Raw genomic sequence first — 14888 nt, 5'->3', positions numbered from 1 at the left:
GGAAAAAGTACCTTCAAGGCTTGTGCAGGTCAGGAAGCTGGAGAAACAATTAGCAGCAATAGTAGAATACAACAGTTCAGGAATGTAAGCTCAATAATGCGGGAATGGGACAACTCTCTGCGGCCAACTCTCTGCGGCCAGTTCACTGTGGGACACCTCAACACGGCCGACTCACTGCAGGGACAACTCAATGCGAATCTCTGACAAAACAGCTCCCTGCTCTCTCTTCACAAACAAACAGCCTGCCCCTTCAAGCAAAGACTGTGAATTTAGACATAAGAATAACAGCCAGTTATGAAACTGTAAGTGTTCATAAACAGCCCCCCAAATTTGGAAAACCCACACCAATTACAAGGAGAGCCAAACACTAGCATGGAATTCCATAGTGCAATAAAATGCTATTGCTATGCAAGCTCTGGAAATGTCTAAATTTACAGTGTTTGCTTGAAATTATAACTATTTTTACGCAAATGATTTGTATGCAAACTCTATGATAATGGGGGGAGGGGTTATATTCATGCAGTTATATGGGCCTATAAATGGTGGTGGTTTGTTTAATGTGGCTACTTATTGATTACTAGCAAAATGCTAGTCTAGTCCCTGGCCTCATTCAAGAGGGCTGTACAAATATTGACCTTTTATTAGGCTTTTAATTTACTTTGTTTTTAATCCCCTGTTCTAAGTTTAACTTGATTGTTATCATTTGTGTTTTAGCATGTTGGACCAAATGTTTTCATATAACTGTTTATGGGTTTGTTTACCTTTTTTGTGAGCTGCCTTCTGCTGTATTGTACCCCAGAGGTAGGAGGAGACATAAAGTAATAAAGTAATAACTAGCTGACCTCACACAGAACATCTGTGTGCTCTTTGGGGCCAGTGGTTACCTCTCCCCCCCTTCTGCCCCAGTCTCTGCTTCCTAACCACGGCCTGCCCATGCCGGGCCCAGCCGCCTCTCCTCCCCACCGCCACTTTCTTTCCCTCCTCCTGGGCCTTGCCTCTGCGGCCAGGCTGGGCCTGCTGCCACCTCTGGCCTCCGCAATTGGTCTGCCGCTGCCACGGCGAACAATTCTCCTGGGTGCGCCTCAGCCAATCAGGCACCTCCGCCGCCCAGCCAATCAGCTGGGTGCTGGGACACACATTCCAAGGCACACCAGGAGAATTAATAATATAGATTGTGTGTCCACTGGCTGCTGGCAGGAATGGTCTGCTCTCCGCTTCCTTTGCCCGCTTCCCATCCCTATAGAGAGAGCAGGGAACTGTTTTGAAGTGTGGGGCAAAGTGTGGGGTGGGCTGTTCTGCACCTCCTTCGACCACTTCCAAGCCCCATACAGAGAGAGCAAGGAACTGTTTTGAAGTGCGGGGCACTACTGGGTTTGTCTGTTTGCGATGAGAGAACTGGGAACTGCTTTGAAGTGTGGGGCACTATCGGATTTGTTGGAGAACGAAGAGAGTGCAGGGAGCTGCTTTGAAGTGTTTGTTGGAGATTTGCATTGAGTTGTCCCTGCAGTGAGTCGGCCATGTTGAAGTGTCCCACAGTGAGTTGGCCACAGAGAGTTGTCCTAGACCCCAATAATGCAATGAAATGAAGATGCAGGAATTTTCACAAGCTTTGCAGGCTCACACAGTTCAAAATCTCATCGCCAAATGTTTTATAACTGCTTCCCTCATAAACACAAATAAATCTTATTTAGGTTTAACTAACATTTTATTCAGAAGCAACGCCATTTTCTCCCTCTCTTTTCCCCTCCCTTTTCTTTCTGACTTCACCCACCACACTCAGGATCCCTACTGGGACAAACATCTACATAACAAAACATAAAATATTACTAGATAGAATACAACGTTTTCCTAGCATCAAATTGCTTGGACTACAGAGCTAACAGGGGCTGTATAGGGTTGGTCCAGATTGGCCCGTGAAGTCAGTTGATAGCACGTAGGCCTGTCTTGCAGCCTAGAAGGTCCCCTTGACTCACATAGCTCATGTACTGGGCTTGCCAAGGAAGCTTTTTTGTGCAGAAGGTAAGGTGCTGGAATGGGTTCGTGGGTGCCTTAGATCAAGACTTACACATAAATGAAAACAGATTATATGTCCATGTTGTTTTAAGCAGCTAGTGCATAGTTACCTTTTCAACCTCCAAGGTCCAATATAGGCATTTGGCAGACTTGAGTGGTAAAGCTTGTTTTGAATTGTACCTTAACAGGCTGTAGGTGGACAGTTACATATCTGAGTACTAGTGAATGTATGGTGACCTTTCCAGTGTATTTAATATTCTGGTCTATTGACTTCAACAAGTTGATTCATTGATTGAATACTCTCTCATTTTAAAAACAAACAAACATCTTTTTGACTGTCTAAAGCTAATCTATCAAGGAGAAGAGATGAACCTAGACTTTTCTCTATTGCTGTTCTATGTTCAGCACACATATTTCATAGGGGAGTATTGAAAAATGCAGTGCCCCTGCACCAGCCTAAAATGGCACAGCCCAGGACAAACTGTACCACACATTTCTGCTGAATGCATAAACTGCAGTCAGCGGGACTACAATTGGAAAGAATCTGTTGTTGCCTTCCAAAAACTGAACAGATGGCACTCATTATGAGGAATCATAATGTTGTTTCAATGCTTTTGATCTCCATAATCCAGGCATGGGGTGCTTCAGTTGTTCCCACAGACCCACAGAGCTGCCAGAGATTGGTGTGGCTCAGTTCACACCACCAGCTTCTTCAGCTTACAGCAGGGGGTGTTCCAGGGGCAGATATTGCCCCCTTTCCTGGACTCCTCTTTTGCTCTTAAGTGCATACTACATTACTGAATGAGGAAACCTGAAAACCACAGTGCCTAGCTGAGCCTTCAATAGAAGAGGATCCTTGCATTTTATTATGCTATATCCCACTGATTCAATATATGCTGTTCTCAGCAGGACACCTATTACAACATTTTTGGAGTGAAAACTATGGGGAACATTTCTATAGTTGACCATTTTTGGTCAAGAAATGTGTGTGGAGCTGCTTTCTGTGTTCCTTCAAGGAATCCAGCATTTTCATGGACAATAAAGGGAGCAGCAGCAGTTAGAGGGATGCACTCTGAAGTTCTTCCATTTAAAATCCCTGTGGGCAGCCAACCTATCAAAGCTGCCAACAAAAATTTTAGAGAGAACAGAATGTACACAGATAGGTACTCATAAAGGACATTCTTCATTGGAATTAACAGGCAAATTAATCAATCCCTCATTTAAAGGTGTGTGGCACATTTGCCTTAAGACATCATTTAAACAATGACGGCTTTTGTCAAGATACTGCAATTTCAGTTCTTTGGAAAACAAGTTTGCAAAAAACTGTTCCAGGTGTCTGTAAGAATCAGTAGTACTACAAACCTTGCTAAACATCATTAAAAGCAGAAATGAATGCAAGAAGCCAGGGTTTGGACCATTAAAAATCAATTGGCTCCAGCACTCTCGACATAAAATTCCCTTTCTTCTCCATGGCTCCAGTTGCTAATTATTCTGTGCCAATAAAAATTTTTTTCCCATCATTAACTTTCACTATTGAGGAATATTCCAAGAGCAGCTATGAATGTTATATAATACTGTATACTAATAAAGTGTACATTGAATATGCCTCAGTTTCTTAAAAATTAAACAGATCCTTCACAAAGGCAATTTTATTCCACAATAGCATTCTACTGATTTCCTTATAATTAAGCTATATCCCCGAAAACCTTTCTAAACACCTTTCTAAATGTTGAATTCATATTTCTACTTTTTAATGTTGTTGCTTTCATAAAGATGTCATTTACCATCCCCAGTTAACTCTAATCATTCTCTGCAAATGATAATTAACTTTTGCAACAGTGTACTTGTCATTTAAATCATGATTTTCGTGCATCCAGTTTTTATAAGGCTTATGTCCTTATCAAACAAATGTTCTTATCATTGGACTAAATGAGCATTTTGACCCAACATGTTGCTCCTTCTCTGATCTGAGGCCTAAACTGTATACCTCAAAACATAAAATATGCCTGGGAATTAAAACTCATTGTATTAACTATCAACCACCCTGTTAAATATCAAGGTCACTGCCCAAAGTCATGAGTAGCTATAAGCTATTTTGAGTTCTGCTTTAATATAGGCATTATATTAGAATTGTAAATATTATTTATTCATCACAAATTTATCAAACTTCTTCTGAGGAGCTCAGAGCAGTGTACATGGTCCACCCAACATTTTACTCTCACAACAAACCTGTGAGGTAGGTTAAGCTAAGAGATAGTGGCTGCATTTGCATGTAACATGGAACCAAGGGTCCAATGGACCCACAATCTTGTCCCCACCCCCCAGCTAACCTGTCCACATTCAGATGCAACCCTCAGGACCCAAATTACAACCAGGGAGACCGCAGAGAGCAGGGGGAGCTTAATGTGTGGGTGGGTGAACTGGCTGCCGGGCTTCCTCCTTCACATAAAGGACAGCCACGGCAGCTAATCAGAATGGAGAGAGGGAGGAGCTTCCCTCCCTCAACTCTGGTCTCAGAGAAGCCTGCCTCCAGTTCAGCATTCGGATGTAATGCTGCCGAATGCAAACCTCAGGTAGGAGCAGTGCAACTCACAACAACCCAAGGGTTCAAATTGGAGTTTGGGGATGGAAACCTTGGGTCTCTTTTTGAACTGGACAGAGGTTCCATGCATTTGGACATAGAAGAAATCCAACCTTTGCCCCATTTAACTCTTGTTTCCAGTTATGTAGAAATGCAGGAGTATAGGGACCATGGAGCAAGGCGTGATGATCACCCCCTGGCTGCCAGGGTCTGGGCAACCCAGCAAGGCACCCCTTTCCCTCGGTTGAGGCACTCCCTTCCCCATTCCTCACCCAGCCAGTGAACAAAGCGCTTGCCAGCTGGGAGCATGAGGCACGCCCCTCTCCTGCTCAGCCAGTGTCTGTGAAATGCTAGCTGGGGAGGGATGGGAAAGTGTCTGAATGGATGCAGTACTGCCAAACTCAAACCTCAGGTCAGAGCAGCGAAACTCACAGCAATCCGAAGGTTCGAATTGACCCTTTCCTGGGCATTGGCTCTGCCCCCTGCATCTGATGTTAGATGCAAGGGGGCGGGGCCAGTGCCAAGGATGGGGCCTGTCTAGCCACGGCAGAGCTTCCTACCCCCAATCAGTGATTCCATGAACCGCTGACTGGGAGTTGGAGCTGACGGGCCCTTTGTTGGAGCTGACGGGCCCTGTCTTCGGCATTGGCCCCGCCCCTTGCATCTGATGTCAGATGCAGAGGGTGTGGCTTGCACTATGTTTGTAAAACCTAGGGGGCGGGGGAACCACCAGAGGACTTCATCCTCCAGCCACAGCCAAGCTCCTGGGCAACTGGCTGGCCCACTGATCCGCAGTGAATTTAATGGCTATGTGGGTATTTGAACCCGAAGCTCCCTGGCCCTAGCCTGAACTCCAGCCCTAACCACTGCATTACATTGGTGCTATGCCACATTACATTACTGCCCTGTTAAGAAACAAACTGCAGAGAAAAGAAGCAGCCCAAGGTAAATGAAGGAGAAGACTTGGTTTCAGGCTGCTGTCCAGTTTTGATGACTGTCATTGGCAGTCTGCACAGGCAGAGCTGTTGTCAGTGTGCTTTTGACAAATGAATGTTTGGGATTCATTCACAGTGCTTTGGCATGTAACAGAGGTCCTATTGATCTGTCTTAGTTGTGGTAAAGCAGCTTGAGCAACTGCAGCAAGAAAGGCAAAGACTCTACCCCTTCTGAAACCCTCTGTCTGAGTACATTCTGTAAGGAAAGCTCAGCTCAGGGTTGTACCAACTGAGTACAATCAACTGAGTTCAATCTTAGCAGCCCAAATGTTCTTCTGCTATCACAAGATGGTGATTGTGTGGGGGCCAAGGATGCTACTAGGCCTATGCGTGATGAAAAATATCAGACCTGAACCCAACCCAATGAGAACTTGTTGGGAGGGCTGACGTGGCCCCTCAAAATCTGTCATAGTCAGATCAGACCCATTTCTCTGACATGTTGTTGGACCCCCCCACCCCCACTTCCCTCTCCCCATTCCCCTCATTTCTCTAGCCTATCCCTGCCCTTTCCCTGCCTTCCTTGCCCTCCCCTTATTCCCCACCCTTACTTGCACCTGAAGACAGCAGCATGACATCCTCTTCCGGAGGCTGGAGCCTGCTGCCTGGCTGTTTGCCCTTTGTCATGGCTTCTGTTTTAAAAGGCACATTTTTTGCTTTAAGGTCTTTAGGGCCCCAGCCAGTGCAGTGGATTATGGGAATCCACGCTCTTCTAATAGATGCAGCCATGGCTTTTTAAAACAGAAGCCATGGCAAGGGGCTAGGCAGCTGCCTCTAGAAGACAATATTGCGCAGCTGCCCTCCGGATAAGGGAGAGGAATGGGAGAAGACAGGGAAATGGCAGGAGAAGGCAGCAGAAGTGAGGGGAGAGGTCCAGCAGGCATGTCAGAACCCTGACATTTCATAATCACAGAAGGGAATTTTGCTGGAGTTCTGACTGTTGAAGCTCCCACATGTCATTGCCAAACTCTTTTAGGAAATTTCTGATGTAGGGCATTCAGGCTCTCATAGCCATCGACCTTCTGCTGCCAAAGCAGGTTGAGGTGGCCTCAGAGTTTTCAGCCAGGGGAGCTTTAAGGCTTACAGGCAGGGCCTGCTCCATTCACCAGACTGCCTTAGTGTTGCTACCCACAAGGATCAGTCAGAGTCCCAGGGCTCCTTCCATGCCGAGCCCTCCTCCTGAACTGGCTCCTTGTCACTGGCCAGTCCTCCCTTATATAGCCCCTGACAGCTGGGGCAAATCTTGCAAGGGGGGCCAGGTCTCGTGAGTGCCACTCCCAATAGTGCAAAGCTATGCTGTCTGTTGGTGGTGAGGCAACATCTCCCATTGTTCATGCTTCCAGGTGGGCGTATTGATGTCTACTTCTTCCCTCTGCAAGACCCAGGCGAGGGGAAGCCCTGACATAAATCTTGCCACCCTATCCACCCCCAGCACAGTACCTCCAGTGACTGTTGCTGGTGTCTATCTTGTGTTTCTTTTAGATTGTGAGCCCTTTGGGGACAGGGATCCATCTTATTTATTTATATTTCTCTATGTAAACTGCTCTGAGTCATTTTTGGAAGGGTGGTATAGAAATATAATAATAATAATAATAATAATAATAATAATAATAATAATAATAATAGTCTCCCAGTGAGGCACTACCTTGGTGTGGTTGTGGGGCTTGCGTGCTCTGAGGAAGATGAGAGCTATGCCAGAGGTCCAACCATACTGGACAGGTCTCACCAGAGGAGCCAGATGAAGAGTGCCTCTCCCATCAACAATATGGTGAGGCATAACTTTAATAAATCTATACCGGATCGGTCATCACCCGGGTCAACAAGGATTGCACCAGGTGCTGGAGTCCCTGGACATCTGGTGGCAAGTGGGCTACAGTACTCAGGATCTTCAGTTGAGCAACCAGGGCTGGAGACTGCAGGGTTACTGAAAGAAACGTCGCTTAACTGGAAAAAATATATGAAAAATGCCAACAAGGAAACAATGATTTGCTATTACAAGTCTAGTCCAATTAGAAGAGGTTATTTTAAAAGAATGTACCAGATTTTGAAAGAGAAGCATCCAGATACAGAAATAACAGAACAAAGGCTAGCAGACCAGAGAAGATTCATAATAAGAAATAAAGTATTCACAGAAGTTGAGCTAGAAGAACTGCAAAGAGCAACACAGGCTCAAGATATGGAAGAAGAATTACCACCAACTGAAGAAGTTGCTCAGGCACAGGTAGAGGAGGTGTTGGAAATAGAAGATGCCACTGTTGCTGAACTGTTTCAAAATCAAAGCCAGGCAACCTACCCTTTGCCTTCACCTCAAAATCCTGAATGCCGTTTAACAGAAAAGCGACAAGAACTAAAGCAAAAAATAACTGAGCACATGAACCAAACAACCCCCAGGGTTCGACTTCCAGCTCTAAAAACAGTTGCCAAAAAACAACTTGCTCAGGCATTAAAAGATGTCAGTGCTGCACTTGCAGAAATAACAACCAATAATTTGCAAGAAACAAAATAACTAATGTACAGTGCAGCAACAATAACAACACAAGAGCTCAGATATAAGATCAGTGGACCTGTAAAAAAAGGAAGTAATACATCACCTAAATGGAAGATTAGATTAGAAAATAAAATCACCAGGCTTAGATCAGATGCTAGTAAATTGAAAGATATGAAAGAAAAGAAGCTGGAAAACACCAAACAATATCTGCTCCAAAAATACCATTTAGAGTCAAGGAAAATTATAGAAGTCCTGGAAATAATAAAGCAGCAAATAAGAGCAGTGTCAAAGAAGATTAGCAGATTCGAAGCTAGAATTACATAACACAGGAAGAATTTCCAATTCCAGTCGAATCAGAGACGTTTCTAACAAAGCATAGAAGGAGAAACTGCAAGAAACCTAGAAACACCCAATAAAGAAGAAACAGTGCAATTCTGGGGGAAACTATGGGACAATCCAATAGATTATAATAAAAAAAGCAGGCTGGGTGAAAGAGGTCGAAAAATGTAACCAACAAATGCAAGATCTAATAATAACACCAGAATTAATAAGTGAAAGACCAAAGAAAATTAAAAATTGGACTGCACAAGCCTTCATAAACAACTATCAAAACAATTCAATCACATTGTGCAAGGAGGTGATATTGAACAATGGCTAACAACTGGGAAGACTCATCTCATAATCAAAGAGGCACAAAAGACCAGCTGCTGATTGACAAAATGATTTTAGAAAATTGCAAGAGAAGAAAAACAAATCTAAGTGTTGAATGGATTGACTACAAGAAGGCCTTCGACTCATTGCCTCACACACAGAAACTAAAATGTTGAGAAACAACTGGTGTCAGCAAAAACATTCAGATATTTATTTTTAAAAAGCAATGAGCATGTGGAGTACACAGTTAACAATCAATGGCGAGACACTTGGACAGTTTAGCATTAGAAGAGGTATTTTCCAAGGGGACTCACTATCCCCTCTGTTGTTTATAATTGCCATGACTCCACTTTCACAAATACTAAACAAAACAGGCCTCGGATACCAAACATCTAAAACATCAAGTCAAATCAACCATCTGCTGTACATGGACGATCTGAAGTTGTATGGAAAGTCCCAGTCAGAAATTGAATCACTTGTAAACACTGTCCGTATATTCAGTAGTGATATAGCAATGGAGTTTGAACTAACAAGTGTGCTGCATTAATAATGAACAGAGAAAAAATAACAAAAACAGAAGGAATGCTCAATGGAAGCCACATCAAGAACCTGGAAGAGAAAGAACATTACAAATACTTCGGCATTCTCCAGGCTGATAACATTGCACACACTGAAGTTAAAAGAAAAATTGGAAGTGAATACATCAGGAGAGTCAGAAAAATCCTCAAGTCCAAACTCAATGTCAGGAACACCATACAAGCCATAGACACCTGGGCTATACCTGTTATCAGATACACTGCAGGAATAATAGACTGGACACAGGCAGAGCTAGAGATGCTGGATTGTAAGACCAAGAAAATCATGACCATCAATCATGCTCTGCACCCCCACAGTGATGTAGATAGGCTATACCTCCCTCACAGCTCAGGTGGAAGAGGAATGATGCAAGTCTATCAAACAGTAGAGGAGGAGAAAAGAGGCCTTGAAGAATATATCAAGGATAGTGAAGATGCACTTAAAATGGTCAAGAATGAGAAACTATTCAACACCAATGAAACAAAGCAGGCCTACAAGAAAGGTCAAGAACCAAGCAGAAAAATGGAAAAAGAAGCCCCTGCATTGTCAATATTTGCACAATATAAGTGGAAAATCAGACATCACCAAGACCTGGCAATGGCTTAAGAATGGCAACTTGAAGAAAGAAACAGAGGGTCTAATACTGGCTGCACAAGAACAGACACTAAGAACAAATTCAATAAGAGCAAAAGTAGAAAAATCCACAACAAACAGCAAGTGCCGCCTTTGTAAAGAAGCAGATGAAACCGTGGACCACCTAATCAGCTGTTGTTAATAGATCTCACAGACTGACTACAAACAAAGGCATGACAAAGTAGCAGGGATGATACACTGGAACATCTGCAAAAAATACAAGCTACCTGTAGCCAAAAATTGGTGAGACCATAAAATTGAAAAAGTTGTAGAAAATGAAGATGCAAAAATATTATGGGACTTCTGACTACAAACAGACAAACATCTGCCACACAATACACCAGATATAACTGTAGTCGAGAAGAAAGAAAAACAAGTTAAAATAATCGACATAGCCATACCAGGAGATAGCAGAATAGAAGAAAAAGAAATAGAGAAAATCACAAAATACAAAGATCTATAAATTGAAATTGAAAGGCTGTGGCAGAAAAAGACCAAAATAATCCCAGTGGTAACTGGCACCCTGGGTGCAATTCCAAAAGACCTTGAAGAGCACCTCAACACCATAGGGGCCACAGAAATCACCGTCAGCCAATTACAAAAAGCAACTTTACTGGGAACAGCCTATATTCTGCGACGATATCTATAACAACAGCAACAACATTGACAATAAAATTCAGCCATCCCAGGTCCTTGGGAAGGACTTGATGTCTGGATAAAACAAACCAGTCCATAACACCTGTCTGACTGTTTAAACAACAATAATAATATAGTTATTTCTGTTAGCAGTTTGTGACCAGAAGGCTTTCATGGTGGAAGGCTGTCTTGTTCAGTCAGTGACCTCCGGCAAAGTTTCGTTTTGTAAATTAAGAACAATGCCCCACTCCTTGAAAAATTTATTAAGTTGGGAAATTGCTGTAAAAACAAGAATGTGGAGCTACTTTGTAGAAAAGAGCAAGTAATGAGAATTGTGGGTATGGAATACGTTGAATGGTATTTGAAATTTGCTGGAAAACAATTGTAAACATCTCACAAGTATAAAAGTGGCTCCAATTAAGGCAACTGTTACTTTGAACTCCTAATTATGTAACAGATTACACAGGAGACCAGCCATAGTCTTTCCTTAACTGGAGGAACTGTGCATCTTGCCCTCCTTGCCCTCTACAACAACAATCTGATGCTGATAGCTGAGAAGCAGGACATGAAACAAAAGGGAAGGTTTAACTAGAACCCCTAAAACAGGTGAAATGTCTTATCCAACAAGGGGGTGATTCGCACAATCAACACATTTTTGTTGGTCGTAAGAACCACCGGGATCGCAGGCAAGCCTGGTGGTTCTTGAGCAGGTAACCTGCTCGAGAACCCCTGCTAAAAAGCAGTTTTGTGGAGTGAGCGCTCCACAAACCTGCTTTTTAGGCTCATGAGTAGCCACGGCGCGGCTTTGTGCCATGCCTACTCATGAATAGACCCCCTGCCAGGAGGTGAAAAAGCCGCCTCCCGGCTCCGGGGGTCTCCCCAATATGCCCTGTGTGCTTGCGCAGGGCATACTGGGGCTTGCGGGGGCCATGCGGGGGCCATGCGGCCCCTGCTCCCCCCATCCCCCGCCGGCTCCGTCACGGAGCCGGCCATTGTGTGGGCGGCCGATCCGGCTGCCCAGGGCTCCCTGCCCATTCGTCTACAGGGAGAGTGGGCTTAACCCACTCTCCCCGCAGTTTTTACAAAAGCGGGTCCCACGGATCGTGAGACCCGCCTCAGTGTCTACTTTTCTTTTAGATCCCATGTAAAATTGGTTTTTCTGGTAATGATAAGACTGATCAAGAAATGCAATTTGTAGTGTTAGCTTGGTTTACAATTACATTTTGACCAAAGAGCAGTTCAGGAACTTCTTCCACTTAATACAATGTTAATAATATTTTCAGCTGCTTAATTAAATGTAAACATTATTTATCAGAAACAATTTTTCTGCAAAAATTTACAAGTACCAAAGGCAACAAAGTGCCTTGAGCAGGCAGTAATTTCTCATTGGAGTTCTGCCTACTTTTATTAATTTTATTTAAGAATGAGAGGACTCCCGAGCAGAGGATTCACTCACAAATCCAAAGTAATGTCTAGTGTAGTTCTAACAGGACCAGTTTTAGATTCTCCTGTGCCTGGGGCCTGCTTGGATGCAGTGGTGGATTAACAGAGAGGCAGAGTAAGCATTTGCCTACAGCGGCAAAATGTGAGGAACAGAAAATTTTGCCCCTCAATTTTTGCCGCCCCTCTCCATGGGCAGCAGCGGCTGCAGCAAGGGTGGAGTGGGTGAGGAGAAAGTTCCCCCCTTTTACCTTATTTTTTAAAAAAAGGCAAACATTTTGTTTAAGGTAAAAGGGAGGCCTTTTTGCCTATGGGTGGCAAAAAGCTTAATCCACCCCTGCTATCTGATACTTTTGGAACCTGCACTGCTGTGTATGCAATACTGTACAGATAATGGATGCTCAGCCTGGAAATTATTCATTTTTGCATGGACACATTACATTGTCTGTGCTCTCTCTCCTCTCTCCTCCAGAGGAAACTTTCCCTTCACAGGCCATCATGGTATCTACACCTTGCTGTTCTTCAACCTTGATTATGCAGCTTCCAAACAGAATGCCATTTGCTCACTCCACAAACCTCCAAGGGGCAGTCTGTTCTTCTAAAGTTTGCCATCACTGTGCTACTAACTGCTAATAGATGAAAGAAATTATTTCAACCCAGCCATCAAAATCCCTCCCATGATCACTTTTTATCATTATATGCAGATAATGTAATAGCTCATACTGATTTCCAAATGCATCAGTAACTGGAATGCTTTGTTTTTAATTGTAATCATATTATATATCTGCCTGGTATTTTTCTTGTGTTCAACCGTACAGGTAATACAGACCCATACTATGAAATCATTTAACATCCCAAGCAGCTTGAAATCTGTCCAGTGCTGACAAACAATGGGGAAGAAAACTAATGACTATCCCTACTTCAAAGATATAACAAAACCCATCCTTTCCACCATGTTTTAAAATAATTTGGCTGCCTGGCTTCCTTGCATGATGGAAATGTCAGTTTCGTTCCTGCTGACACTCATTTAGCTTCAGGTTTTTTGAAAGCTAAGGCTGTGACATCCACTAGAGGCTTTACTTCACACATTAAAGCTAAATCCAGTAGTTAAAAAAAGACACTCGGAGGAAAAAATGTTGCAAACCACAAATTATTTTAAGGCATTACAAAGCATTAGTTGTTAAATATGCAAAAGCATTTTAATTGCTCTCTTGATTTGGTGAACTATACTAGTTTGATGAATCAATGATGGTGTAGCTGCTTTATGGGGAGAAATTAGTAGTTACATACAAATAATTCTACATTAGCAAATTTTGTATTTTGCTTTGGGGCTGATTGTGGTTGCTGGTTAACATACCCGTTGGGTTTTCTTCTTCTTTTTCGAGTGTGAAAGAAATCCATTGTTTTTTGGTTGATTTTGAAATCTTGTACAGCATTCCCTTTTGAATTAGTTTTGAATAAATGAAACTATTGATAATACTATGATACGACTATTACCTCTACTACTGATATTTATATACCACTTTCAACCAAAGTTCTCAAAGCAGTTTACTAAGAAAAATAAATAATACACAAATAAGATGATCTCCTGCCCCAAAGGGCTCACAATCTAAAAAGAAACATAAGGCAGATACCAGCAATCGCCGCTGGAGGGATGCTGTGCTAGGTTTGGATAGGGCCAGTTGCTCTCTCCCTGCTAAATATAAGAGAATCACCACTTTAAAAGGTGTCTCTTTGCTGGGTTAGCAGGGATACATTTTAGAACATGTACCTAAGTTAAGTACAAAGAAGCTTTAAAAAATGGTATGTTGGTAAAGTAGCAGAAGAGGGGAAACTCAGACCACCAGTCTTAGTGAAGGGCCATGGTTCACTGGCAGAGCATTTGTTCTGCCTGCAGAAAGTCCCATGTTCAATCCCTGGTATCTCAGGGATAGGGTTGGGATCCAGTGGTGCACCTAGGTCCAAAATCAACATGGACCTGAAGGGCTTCGGAGCACCCCACTCCTGTCAGGTGAGGACCCCCCCCATTGTTTTTTAAAGCTCATGCTGCACCCTCCTCAGAGCCCTGGCGATGGGGAGCTGGGGGATTCCAGCATGCAGATGGGTCGCAAGCACACAAACACAAGTCCCTATGTGGCAGGGACAAGTGTTGCACAACTGAGCACATGAATCTTTTGGGGTCCAGGTCCCTCTCACTCTGCCAGTCCAGCACCTCTCTGGTCACATGGGGCACTTGTAAGTGCTGGGGCTCCAACAGGTGGGTCCTTTGTGTGTGGGAGTGGAGGTCCTCACTCACACATGCGCACCCCACTCTGGCCAATAGGAACATAGGAAACATAGGAAACTGCCATATACTGAGTCAGACCATTGGTCTATCTAGCTCAGTATTGTCTTCACAGACTGGCAGAGGCTTCTCCAAGGTTGCAGGCAGGAATCTCTCTCAGCCTTATCTTGGATATACCAGGGAGGGAACTTGAAACCTTCTGCTCTTCCCAGAGCGGCACCATCCCCTGAGGGGAATATCTTGCAGTGCTCACACATCAAGCCTCCCATTCATATGCAACCAGGGCAGACCCTGCTTAGCTATGGGGACAAGTCATGCTTGCTACCACAAGACCAGCTCTCCTCTCCAAACCAGCTCTCCTCTCCAGACCAGCTCTCCTCACCCAATGTGCCCTCACCCAGCCAGTGAGGACTCGAGGAAGCAGGGCTGGCCTGGGAAGCAAACAGAGGTGCAAGAGGGGAGAGTGAGGAAAGTGCCCTCCTTGCCATAAACCAAGTCGAGCACTTTCCATGTTCTCTTTGTACAGCTCCTTTAAGCAGATCCAGGGTGGGCAGGGCTGGAGCACTAATCCGCTGTTGCCTCTGCTCGGAGAGG

Source organism: Hemicordylus capensis, chromosome 5, assembly GCF_027244095.1.
Source record: "Hemicordylus capensis ecotype Gifberg chromosome 5, rHemCap1.1.pri, whole genome shotgun sequence".
Classification (NCBI taxonomy): Eukaryota; Metazoa; Chordata; class Lepidosauria; order Squamata; family Cordylidae; genus Hemicordylus; species Hemicordylus capensis.
Note: the sequence above shows the minus strand (reverse complement) of the source record.